At 38.4% G+C, this 13,847-nt stretch overlaps 1 protein-coding gene across 1 annotated transcript in view; it reads left to right on the forward strand.

Moving 5' to 3' along the window:
- Positions 1 to 354: 354 nt before the first annotated feature.
- pnp4a (purine nucleoside phosphorylase 4a) overlaps positions 355 to 13,847 on the forward strand; it is a 38,347-nt gene continuing 24,854 nt past the window's right edge. The window contains exons 1-2 of the mRNA XM_051948149.1: positions 355 to 578; positions 2,195 to 2,235. The gene's annotated coding sequence lies outside the window, so the exon portion shown is untranslated. The remainder of the gene's footprint in view (positions 579 to 2,194; positions 2,236 to 13,847) is intronic.

The following is a 13,847-nucleotide window of genomic DNA, read 5'->3' on the forward strand; positions in this document are numbered from 1 at the left end:
GTAAATCTGTGGTTATTCAAAGTTACAGGTTTTGGTGTTATTTCACATTATTCATGGAAATCCATTATTTATTTGTTAGTATTTAATAATGTTTTTGTGTGTTTCAAAAAATGTGGATATATGACATATTAAACAGAAAACAAAAATGGAAAAAAACTATATTAAAAAATTACAGGTTCTCTTTAGACATGATCAGATAATCATGCTTTATTTTAAATTTAATATGTCTTTTTAAAAAATAGAAATTCATGGTTATTCGCAGTTTTTATTATATATTTTTTGTAGAAATTCACAGTTTATTTTTTGCATTTAACAATGTTTTTGTGTATTTCATAAATATGGATATATAACATATTAAACATTAAACAAAAATAGAAAAAATCCAAAATGTTACACGTTTCTTTACACGTGATCAGATAATCATGTGACCCTCCTGGCTTTACAGCTGACATGTTGTCGTCACATGACTCGTAGCTCCGCCCACCTTCAACCTGAGCCCAGGCCTGTGGGACCAGAATGAGGAAACACACCTGGGGGGTATTCCACGAAGCTGGCTAAAACAGGCTGGGCTTACGCCGGTAAGCGTGGCTTGAACAAGCGGCAACTTTAATCTCAGCTGCAAGTAGTTCCACAAACGAGGCTCAGCTGTTTTTCAGAGACGCTTATTCAAGCCAGGCTGATCCAAGCCAGGCTGAGCGCGTGTCCGGGGGAGATAAAAAGCCCAGACATGTTGATCGTCGAAATGATGATATTTTGTCCAAAAACAGAGCGGAGACTTTCTCTTCGGACTCTAGTTGTTCGGACTACAGGGAGATTATCACAAGAAAAGGCAACACGGTTTAGATAAATAAAGCTCGAGACGCTGCCTGGCAAAGCATTGTCGACCGTTTAAATGCGTGTTTATTTTCTTTGTAATGAAGCACTCAGTCTGAGCGTACACACGCACACGTCTGAAAATTTAATTTTCAGAGGGCAAGTTTTTGACACCGATTAGGGATAACCCACAACTGCAGCGGTTGATGACTTTTTTTTCCTCACCCTGAAGTTTGTCACACTACTGTGGCCCAGAGGAGATCAATCTTGATGAAATAAAGCTTTTCAAAACCCACTGAAGACATTTTTTATGTGTGTATAAACATATATATGCATATATATGAGAGAAAGAGGCTACAACATAGCCTGGTTTTGTGTAATGTGATGGTGGTTTTCACTTTTTACTCTGATAGGCCTAATTCATGTTCTTGATTTGACAAATATATATCCACCATAGATGAATAAAGCAGCAGGTAACACCTAAAACCAAAGTAGGAATACTTTGGAAAAAAGGGGAAACTTCATGTGGAGATGTTTCATCAAACACTCAAACTTTGAATGAAAAAGCAGAAAAAAACATGTAGGTCTATAGAGGAGATGTCATTTTTATTAGAGATGATAGTGCTACTGTGCCCTACATTTAAATAAGGGAGAAGACACAAATGAGCTTGTACACAAAATAGTTATCTCATCATTTGGCCTCACCTTTGGATTATCATCATGATCAGATTGGACCGCTGGTAAAAGGAAGGTATTCTTTATGGAAAACTGTGGCTGTTGTGTCCTGCTTATTTTAAGACAATCTGTGCCTATTCCTGTTACGTGTTGACTGCACTTTGAGGGTGAAAGAAGAAAGAAAATCGGATATTTCCAAGTATTTACCACTGGTGGATTCGAACCCATGGCGCAATGAAAAGTAAAACTACATTTAATCTGCTTAACTACGCTCTAACCACTGAGCCACAGTTGCACACTGTGACAAAATGTGTAGTGTAATATGATATAGTTTGATTCACGGTTATTCCGGCGTTATTTAAATAAGAAAATTTAAAAAAAGGTCTCAATGTATGTCACCGAACAAGAACATCATTGATTACAGATCAAGATGAATTTAATGTGTAACATGCGGTTCACAGGCGTCTTTCTGAAGCTCATCAGAACCTTCTCTGACATGGAGCTAAAGTAAGTTTGACTGTTAGCCTGCCCCGGACCAGGCTTGTCGCTCTGGCTGAGTTACCATGGTTACCAAGCCAGGCTAGCCCTAAGCCTTGTTGGTGGAACTAAACTCTCACTAAAGTTAGCGAAGTTGACCAAAATAAGTCAGGCTTAGACCTAAGCCAGCTTCATGGAATACCCCCCTGATCTTTGTTTCATTCCACAGAAACAGCCCAACATGAGGCTGTGAGGATCCTCATCATGCAGGTGAGTTGCATCAGCAGCTAATTAGAGTCAGACTCTTCCTCTCCAGGGAGCTCAGAGCTCATTTACTGAAATAAAACAACAGAAAGAGACGGAAACTGATGCTTGTCTTAATGATTCAGATGAAAACTCTCATGACTTCATGTAGGAGCTGTTCCTTGACAAATAGTTTGATAAATCTCAGGTAAAGATTCTTTAAACCTTTCTGTATAACTAGTAGTTTATCAGTAACAAACACTGAACCATAAGAAGTAATTCAAGGGACAAGATGCACAAATTAATTAAATGCACGACCACAAGATATAAAAAACTCTGATTTAATGATTCAGATAAACACTTTAAGCTGCAAACATTGTTTTAATAGGTTCTGTTGACATAATATTGTTGGATTGACTTAATACTGTGTAGTTTAAATTCTAATTTCTGCCTTATTTGATTTAAAACTAACTTCAAGTTGAAGCAACTTAATGAAATTAGCTAGCCTAGCCACGCTAGACAACCCACGGCAACGAATTTAATTCTCTGCCAGGGTGGGTCTAGTTACCCTCCATAAGGCTCGAGGCTGGATGCTCCTCAAACTGGCCGGACGAATCAGCATGAAGTGTAGAGTCAGAAGGCGGGCGTAACTAAGTGACGACAGAGGTGCGACGATTCTGACAGAAACAACCAGCGCACAATAAACAGTTATCTTTCGACTCGGCTTTGGCCACAGCCCTTAAAGATTTGAAGCTAAAATTCAACTTGAAAGATAAACAAAGGACGGCACTGAAATGTTTCATTGAGAAGAAAGACGTATTTGGACTTATGCCGACGGGATATGGCAAATCCTTAATATACCAGTTGGCTCCACTGGTTGGGAAGCTAATGGGACTTAGCCACAATCCGCCGGCGCTCTAGGAACTATGTCAGCCTATTCGTTGCACTGATTGGTTGTATACCTACCCAGTTGCTGCAGAGTGATTTGAAAGACAACCTTTTAGCCCGCTTCCCTCCCTGTCGAGCGGCCCTAGACCCTTGTGCCTTCAGAACATGGGTCTAGCGCAGCTAGGCTAGAAATTAGCAACATAATTTCAACAATACAGAAACTTAACTTTTAAAAATGTACCAACCAATCAGTTAGGGGTTCAGTGTCCTGCTCAGGGTCACCTCAACATGAGCTCTCCAGGTCAGGATTGAACCAGCAACCCTTTGGTTAGAAGATGGCCACTCTACCTATGCCGCCCCCTTATCTAGCAATGGGCACCATGACAAAGACTTCTGTAAACCTGTATGACCTCCAACCAGCACTCATGTGTTTTTGTTACAAGCTGGAGTCCGCTAAGACAGAGTTCCTCCATCACACTGGCAAATACAACAGAGCTGACTTTGCAGACTGAAGTATACGTCTGTGAGCATTGCAGCAGTTTAGCTAGCAACAGGCACCATGACAAAGACTCCTGTGACTTTTAATGACGTCCAATCAGAGATCATTTTGGGTCTTTTTTTTTTGTTTTTAGATGGAATCAGCTACAAAAGAGTTCCTACATCACAGTTCCCACATTTTGGCAAATACAACTGATTTCTGAGCATTGTGAGGGTTTAGCTAGCAACGGATACCATGACAAAGACTTTTGTAACACTTAATAGCGCCCAACCAGCCCTCATTTTGTTTTTCAAGCTGGAATAAACCGAGACAGTGTTCCTCCATCTCAGTGACAAATGTAACAGAACTGACTTTCCAGACCAAACAATACATCCACAAGGGTTGCAGTGGTTTAGCTAGCAACGGGCACCATGACAAAGACTTCTTTGATGGTTAATGGGACATCTTGCTAGCCTAGCCGCGCTAGACCCATGTTCTGAAGGCACAAGGGTCTAGGGCCGCTCGACAGGGAGGGAGGCGGGCTAAAAGGTTGTCTTTCAAATCACTCTGCAGCAATTGGGTAGGTATACAACCAATCAGCGCAACGAATAGGCTGACATAGTTCCTAGAGCACCGGTGGATTGTGGCTAAGTCCCATTAGCTTCCCAACCAGCGGAGCCAACTGGTATATTAAGGATTTGCCATATCCCGTCGGCATAAGTCCAAATACGTCTTTCTTCTCAATGAAACACTTCAGTGCCGTCCTTTGTTTATCTTTCAAGTTGAATTTTAGCTTCAAATCTTTAAGGGCTGTGGCCCAAGCCGAGTTGAAAGATAACTGTTTATTGTGTGCCGGTTGTTTCTATCAGAATCGTCACGCCTCTGTCGTCACTTAGTTACGCCCGCCTTCCGACTCTACACTTCATGGTGATTGGTCCGGCCAGTTTTAGGAGAATCCAGCCTCGAGCCTTATGGAGGGTAACTAGACCCACCCTGGCAGAGAATTAAATTCGTTGCCGTGGGTTGTCTAGCACGGCTAGGCTAACATCTTGCTGTATTTTCATGCCTGCAGTTGTAGGACCTTTGGTTTTTCATGACAGCACATCATACCAAACTGGACGACTAAAACAATAACAGATCACCTTCTGAAACAAGGAACGATTTCTGACCAAGATGGACGACAATCACAGCAAAAATACTGAATGAGAATCAAATGTTACTTGTCAAACATTAAACACAATTCTGACGTTTTCAGCTGGATGGCAAAATTCTCAATAGCTCAGTGAAAAGGAATCATTTGTTGTCTCTCTCCACTGGCTTTGTATGTGATAATGAGCTAATTATGCTAATTAAAACATGGACGTCTTAGCGATTCAATCTGAGGAGCAAAAAGTAGTAATTTGGCTTAGAAGAAAAGACAAAGAAACAAATCTTCCACTGAAAGCACATCACCAGAACTTTGCAGAAGTTTGTCAGAACTTTTTTCACGAAACTACCTTTAGTTAACTTAGTTTCATGAAACTAACTTTATTTCAGAATAACATAATCTAAAATAAAATAAGAAAAATTGTGGTGATTTTTAAAAAATATTTTGATAAGTTGTTTGTTAGAAAATACTGTTTGAAGGGGGGTGAACTATTAAACCTGAATACTTGGAGAACTTATATTTTGTGTGAAACAAAACTGTAAATACTTGGACAGGAAGTGTATGGGGTGAAATGAGCCTTTAGAACCATAACTTGATATTTTTTTTTTAAAGTGCTATTTGAGAAGAATCAACCTTTTTAGCTGTAAGTGCTTTGACAGGAACCAGTATTTTGAGTGGAAAAAACCTTAAAACTATCACTTGTTAGTTAGAAAGTACAGTTTTGGTGGAACAAACATTTAAAATCATTAATATTTGGACATAAATTATTATTTAGATGGAATTTAGGTCCAGTTTAGCTATTAATGCAAGTAGGTGGGTTACTGTTAAAGCAAACGTCCTGGACGTGCGGTCCTGAAACTGGAGCCTCCTATAATGCAGATATATTATAAATAAATTGCTAATAAATAAAATGTGCAGCTCATTAACTAAACCAGGAGATGCAGTGAAATTATTCATTTTTGCAGCATTGAGAGCTGAAAAACTGAAATGGACCCTCTGGGAACATGAGAAACTTTGATTAGTTTACTATAAAGAGGCTCAATATGGGACCTTTAAAGCTGCTGAACAGCTATTTTCAATAAAAACTTGCACTAAAGTGTGTTTAATACACGAGACAGACGATAGATAAAATGTCTGAATGGTGAAAATGTCAGGGAAAGTTTTCAGCATTGAGGTAAAAACTGTTGGAGCTCGTAAACAATCAACGTAAACAATGTAAATATAGAAGAAACATTAAATATGAATTCCTCTTAACTCTCAAATGTGTGTGTGTGTGTCCGTGGTTTCGTTGCTCTCCTGTGCAACCATCAAATGCAACTTCAGGCAATACCCTGCGCGCGCGCACACACACACACACACACACACACACACACACACACACACACACACACACACACTCGCCCATCCGCCTCCGCCTGAAACAAACAAAACAAACAAACACACACACTCCCTCCATCACCATCCGGCTGCTTTCTGCCGTAACGAGGTGCAATCAACACGCAACGCTGACCAACACACACACACACACACACACACACACACACACACACTGAGGCTGGTTGAAGGATGGAGTCAGCCTCTGATTGCAGAAGAGTTACAGAGTGTTGACTTGTTCGTGTGTGTGTGTGTGTGTGTGTGTGTGTGTGTGTGTGTGTGTGTGTGTGTTGACCTCATACTGCCATGATGTCACATCTATAACGGTTGCATTAACAGCAGCAGCCGTCTTCACTTCCACAAACTTTTCTCACATTTATGCAAAGTTAAACTGAGTTTTTGCTTCATAATTTCGAATATTTATACTTTGCATGATTTTTCTGCGTTTCATTTAAGTCTCTGTAAACATTAGAATATATATCAGACTAAATATGTGCATACATGCATGCTGCACCGTTCTGATGTTTGTGACCGATAGAAAAATTCCAACATATTGCAATAAAAACCTTTAGTAGGCGGACTGTAGTGTCTGTAAAAAATAAACTAATTTAAAACTGTCCACTCTCAAATACATACTAAATAAAATCTGTAGAGGACTCTGGGAGCTTTGGAGGTTTAATTTGAATTTTTAGAGATTTTCAAACTAAATGCTTATGACCATTATGCAACAAAATAAGATTTGCACGCAACTTTTAAAAAGCAAACAAACAGCAACAACAAAACAGAACAAGTCTACAGACTTTCCTGTATTTTTGTGATACACTACAATATTAATAAATTGTACAAACTGGTCAATTTGCATGTCTGATGTAAATTATCATTAAAAATTTGCAAAAGTAAACAACTATGAAATACTGAAAAGCCAAAAAGAAAACAACAACAAACTGATCACATCAAAAAATAAGGACAGAAAATGCATTTTAAGGATTGAAAATCTTTGTATATTGATGAGATGCTGATTTTACATTATTTTTAATATTTCTTGCTTGCTTCTAAAAGTTCTAGCATTAACAGTTTTATACTGAGATGATATAATTGCGAGTAATTAATATAAACTCTTGGTGTTGCTTTTGGCTTATCAGGATATATCTGTACCATGGAAGAAAAAAATTACAATTTTTGGCAGAAAAAAAATGTGTAGGAAAACAGAAAATAACATAAAAAGTTAACAACTTTCCATAATTAAGAATGCATTTTTTGGCATAATTTTACATGACATCATGTGTTTTTATTGACTTAAATTCAAAGTAAAATGTTGAGAAAATGCCAGAAATTGTCCACATTATCTCTCATTTAACAAACAATTATTATATTAGTAATTACTAATTAATAGTATTAATAATATTAGTATTAATAGTAATATTATTAGTAATATTACAGAACCAACGTGTCTTTTTCTGTTACTGGTCACTAATTATGTCTCATTTTAGAAATACATTTAGAGTGAATTTACCACATTTAGCTTTTAAATAAAAAATAGGATATTATCAGTGTGACTGATTTGCAAATGTAGCTTAACTGCATTTTGATGTTGACAAAAATCTTTAAAAAATACTAAATTGTTCATTGTTATTCACAGTTATAGGTTTTTAGTGTTATCTTACATTATAGTTGTTTTTTGTAATTTCATTGATTTTTTTGTGTTTTTTAAAATAGTGAAAAATTTGTGAAATAGAAAGGAAAAATTCTGTAAAATCAGATTTTTTTTTACAGCGTATAAATCGTACATTGTCCTTTAAACATTGTCAGAATTTAGATTCAGCTTTAAAAACATTCTGCTGCATAAATGTTGAATGAAGTCTTTAAATACAGATTTTTTGTGTGAAACAACTGTGTTCATTCTTTGCCTCTTTTTGGTCTAAAAGTGAACAATTTTAAATATGTTCGATTAGGAAAAAAAGGTGCAATCACTTTATTAAATTTTGACTTTCAGTTGCATCTTATTGGAATTTTTCAAAAGCCACAAAATAAGAAAAGTGCATGATGTGTGTGAGCAGATAAGATAAGATAAGACAAGATAGATAAGATAAAGATAAGATAAGATAATCCTTTATTACTCCCCGTGTCCGGGGACATTTCCCATGTTACAGCAGCACACAGCATACAGTATGAGCAACAATAAACAACAATATAATTATAATCGTAATAATATTCACAGTAAGTTCAAGAGTGTAGGATGGAAAAAGTGGCTTATGGAATGATGTAAAGTACAAGAAAAGTTCTAATAGTGCAAGAACTGTGCAGATTATGTGGTAAAGGATGATGTGATAGAGTCCAGTTTTATGTTAACATCAGCCAGTGATGCTGATGTTATAAAGTCTTATAGCAGCTGGAATGAATGACTTGTGACAGCGCTCCTTCTTGCAGGGTGGGTGTCTCAGTCTGCTGCTGAAAAAGTTACTTAAAGACTCCACAGTGTCATGCAGTGTTTAGTCTGTCAGTGAACAATGAAGGAGCAGCAAACAGGGATTTTAGTTGCTGCTGTAGTAAAAATGGAAATTTAAAGGAGGTTGCGTGTAAAAGCTGATTATTAACAAACACACAGACTGTTCTGAGTTATTTCATACCTTGTTTGTGTGTTTGTGTGTTTGTGCATCACTGCTGAAGAATGTCAGTATGATGCAACAGACTCACAATCATCAGTGCGTTGCGTTGATGGATCGGTGGAGGATTCGTGACACTGACACGCTGCAGAGCTTCAGTCGGACCGTTAACTGACTGCTTCTTCATCAGTCTCATCGGCTCTGTTGGTTTCTGTCAGCAGGATTCAGGATGAAGCAGCTTCCAGCCACCAGGGGGAGACAAAATACAACAACTCAGGAGGTTTATTACTGTCAAATCTAAGGAACTTCCCTGGTGAGAGACAGGAAAAGATTAGCTAAAGGTTTCTTCCCAGTGTTAAGTATCTGCAGAACAGGAAGCTGCAGGTTCAAGACTCATGTTTCTCACAACCAACCTACTGAACTTGTGATGCTTGAAAACCTCTAAAATCCATTTAAATACCACTTTTTGTCCAAGTATATACAGTTCTTAAGGTTTATTCCTCCCAAATAGCATCCAAAGTTATGGTTGATAAGACTCTTTCCACCCATTATACCATTTCCTGTCCAAGTATTTGCAGTTTTTAAGGTTTATTCCTCCTAATATACTACTTCCTGTTCAAGTGCTTACTTACAGTTTGAAAAGTTTATTCCACCCAGTATGCTACTTTCTGTTCAACTATTTATAGTTTTTAAAGTGTAATCCGCCCAGTATACCACAGAAACTCTGCTCACTTTCTAAAACTCTCCATCATAGCTGCTGCTTTTGTGATGAATGCGATTTTTTTAAAACAATCTACACTTTTCTCCAAATAATGCTGATTTATACTGAGAGTTTTGTAGTAATTAACTGTCTTAAACGAATGTAGTTACACAGCTCTGCCTTGTTTAACCTGAAACCTTGTGCTTCATCTTAACTTGTGACTTGTGAGCTGACGGTCACAAGTCGTCTGCAGATTTGCGGTGAGTTTGGTGAAAAAGCTGCAGGCGTGAAGAGAGTAAATTGATTTATTTTTAGGGTAATGTGAAGCTTCACAGTCCTGTTTGGTTGTAGTTTTATCTCTAAGAATCAAACCGGCTCCATTCAGGATGAAGACCTGCCTCGTGTTTTAGTCTAGAACAGTTTAACTGTTGAAGCTCTGTTGAGCTTGCTGGACGTTGACCTTGTTTACATATGAAACACACAGTTTCAAACCTGAAAGCTGCTTCCATCAGTTTGTGGGACAAAAACACACAGCAGACGGTCTTGAGTCGCCTCACAGAGAATCTGAAATATTCTCCGATGGGTTGCCGGTTTTACACACTGACTTTGTTTTTAGAGAAACACGTCAGTCTGCAGAGAATTTGACTGTTTGTCCTACTTTACCAGAGACAGAAAATAACACACAGCTTCCATTGTGAAGGAAAATACCAGCATGCAAGTGGTTATTTTAGAAAAACTACATTATTTTGGTTTTATAGCATATTAGCAGATATTTTTGGTCGTGCTGAAGGTAGTATATGTTTTTCGTTTAATCTCATTGAGATCCAATAAGAAGAAGACTGATCTCATATAAAAGATAAACTTAAAACATATTATGGGGATTCTGTAGATTTTGTCCATCAATACAGTCCTGTAGGTTTATTCAGGATCTTTTATTGGCCTGTTTAAGTTCTTTTTATTGTTAAAAAATTTAAACTCGTTCTTTAATAGTTAGACTATGTGGTCATATATTTAGTGTTCAATCCAAGGTAATTTCTTATAGACTGTTTAATGGTCTGAATCTGTCATTTTATTGCAGTTTAAACATAGATTTTGTATCATTTTTATTATCTTTTTGTCAATTTTGTGTGTTAGCATGCTTGTATTTTCCAGTTGGCTTTCAACTCAAACAGACCAAGCCTTTCTCTAAGAAACAACGTTCATATATACTACATTTTTCTTGATTAAAGGCTGTATTTTAATTAATAATAATGGATTAGATTTATATATCACTTTTCTGGGCACTCAAAGCGCTTCACAATGGATCCATTATTCATTCACTCACACATTCTCACTCTGGTGGTGGTAAACTACATTTGTAGCCACAGCTGCCCTGGGACAGACTGACAGAAGTGTGGCTGCCAATACTATGTACCTACAGCCCCTCTGACCACCACCAACATTCACACATATTCATACACCAGTGTGAGAGCAGCACTGGAGGCAAGGCGGGTAAAGTGTCGCCAACCCTTCAATCATTGGACGACCTGCTCTACCACCTGAGCCACAGTCGCCCCATTATTATATACTACATTTTTCTTGACTAAAGGCTGTATTTCATCCATCCATCCATCCTCTATACACCGCTTTATCCTCATTAGGGTCGCGGGGGGTGCTGGAGCCTATCCCAGCTGACTTGGGCGAAGGCAGGGGACACCCTGGACAGGTCACCAGTCTGTCACAGGGCTACATATACAGACGAACAATCACACTCACATTCACACCTACGGACAATCTAGAGTACTCAATTAGCCTCAGCATGTTTTTGGACTGTGGGAGGAAGCCGGAGTACCCGGAGAAAACCCACGCATGCTCAGGGAGAACATGCAAACTCCATGCAGAAAGATCCCAGGCCCACGGCTGTATTTCAGTTATTATGTTTATTATATTTATGGATTGTGTCAGAGTTGGAAGGAGGTGGTTGGGGTAGATGGTGGGTGAACAAAACGTATTACTATCACACTACAGTTTGGAGTTCATATCCAAACTCCATTCAGTTGTTTGGAGAAAGATTGTGTTTTTGGATAAATTAATACATTGTCTCTGAAGGTGGTCACTGGTGGACATTTGTGTGGTAAACCCGACCACAATCGGTTTTTGTAGAGATGTTACAATCTCTCCAACAATTGGAACTTTAAAGGCATTTTAAAACATCATTTTTGCATGATTTGCCGTCACACAGATGTCTTAACGGGAGATCGTAGTATATAGCAGAACACTAGAGATGCTAATCTTCAATATTCTTTTCTTAATCAGTTATTAGTAGCACAACCGATCAATCACTGCCTGATTGATCACACAGCTTAATCCTACTAGATATTTGTCCTGGCCTGATAGTGATGATTTAGTTACCAGACACATGATTTGATTCATAAAGTCAGCTCTGTGACATATGAACTCTGTCCCAGCTTAACTTTACCATGTGACCTCTGCTTGGAGGTCATTAAGCGTCACAGAAGACTTTGTCATGGTGCCCATTGCTAGCTAAACACACACAACTCAGCTCAGTTACACTTTCTACTGGGATACAGGAACACTATTTTAGCTACTTCCCAGCTTATTTTAAAGACATGAGCTCTAGTTGGAGGTCATTAAGGGTCACAGAAATCTTTGTCATGGTGCCCGTTACTAGCTAAAGCCCCAGAATGCTCCCCGCTTGCAATTAGTGATGCTTCTTTTGGTTGCTACAGTACTATACAATAGGAGGCTCCACCTGGTGGAACAACCAGGTACAACGATTAATTTAGGAGCTTCTATCACATTACAGCCCACTCTCTCCATGGTACATTTAGGACAGCTTACTATTGGAGCTATACAACAGGGTTCCCAACCAGCTAAACAACAGTAAGGAACAGTTTTGATGCAGAAATGCTATTTTTGTAGCACAAAACAATTCGATCTGAGGTCATTATCCACCACAGAAGACTTTGTCATGATGCCCGTTTCTCGCTAAACCCTCACGAGTGAGCGTCCTTTGGTCACTTTGCTATCGAATCAGAGTCTCCATCTGGTGGACAAACCAGGTACTACAGCTAATCAACAATACATTTACTGTCATGCAGGTAGAGACTACAGACTTTCTATGTCATTTTGGTCCTTGTGGAGTCCCAGTACACCCTACTCTCTAGCACTATATTTCGGACAGTATCTTCTGGAGCTTTAAAGCAAAGTTACAACCACTTGTAGAACATTAAGAAACAGTCTGGATGAAGAAATGCGATTTTTATATGACAAAGAAACTTGATCGAGGTTATTAAATGTCACAGAAATCCTTGTCATGGTGACCGTTGCTAGCTAAAGCCACATCATGCCCTGTTTGCCAACATAAACTGCCTGTAGTCTCATGGTCTCTACAGTATCAAACAGTAAGAGGCTCCATCTGGTGGAAAAACAAGGTACTACAGCTGATCAACTATACATTTACTGACATGCAGGTGGAGAAAACAGGTTTCCTTGTCTTTTGGAGGTTGTGGTGTTACATTTGCTCCAACTATCTAACACAACATTTCACAGTGTCCTACTGAAACCTAACAACAAGGTTAATACAACCTACAGAACATTAAAGAACAGCTTGGATGCAGAAATACATTTTTTTCGATAATGCTTTGCAGAACTATTTGATTATCAAGCATATACACTGGATTGATTTTAGTAACTTCAGTGTGCTTGAAGAGTGTGTTCAGTCAGTCAAATGCATCCGATGGAATCTGTGACATGAATAAAGTTCTTCCTCCATTTCCTCTGTCCAACAGTGCAGTCAAAAGTTCTTTGCCTTCCAGACCAGTGTCTTCTTCTAGAGCCTTCCTTACTGTTGTGCTAGACCTGTCAGTTTCTATAACAGTAATCGAGCAGCTGCTTCATTGTGTCTGGCCACATGTCCAGCCAAGGCTATTCTACGTTAGCCATCATTACGTTAATGATGGTTGACAAAGTTCTGAGCCATATAGTGACTTGTTGGTGAGGTGCAATCTCCAGGCGATGTTTTGTACCATCTGTAACATTCTGGTATCCATAAAGCTCTATAAAGTAAGATGGATTCCACTGACACCTTGAATACTCTCATTTCAGTTGTTGTTTTAGAGTTTAGCTCTCTCCAAGCTTTACCAAATTTTGTTTCTATATCATGTAATGTTTATGTAGCCTCCAAAATATAGGAAATCGTCAACCTTTTTGATTTCAGACCCATCTAGTGCTGCAATGTCTTCTGTTGGGTTAAGGTGCATGCTTTCCAGCATTTAGGAAGAGTTTAATCTGTCTTGTTTCTAACTCTACCCGATGCAGAAGATCTTCTGCTTCACTGAGAGTGTGTTATGAGTGCGTATTGGCAGTTGCAAAATATTAGATAACTCTGAAAAATTTGTAGTTGTTGTAGGGTTTTGCCATTAACCAAGTGTATACTGCAAGACTAGA

This window comes from Acanthochromis polyacanthus, chromosome 5 (genome assembly GCF_021347895.1).
Source record: "Acanthochromis polyacanthus isolate Apoly-LR-REF ecotype Palm Island chromosome 5, KAUST_Apoly_ChrSc, whole genome shotgun sequence".
NCBI lineage: Eukaryota > Metazoa > Chordata > Actinopteri > Pomacentridae > Acanthochromis > Acanthochromis polyacanthus.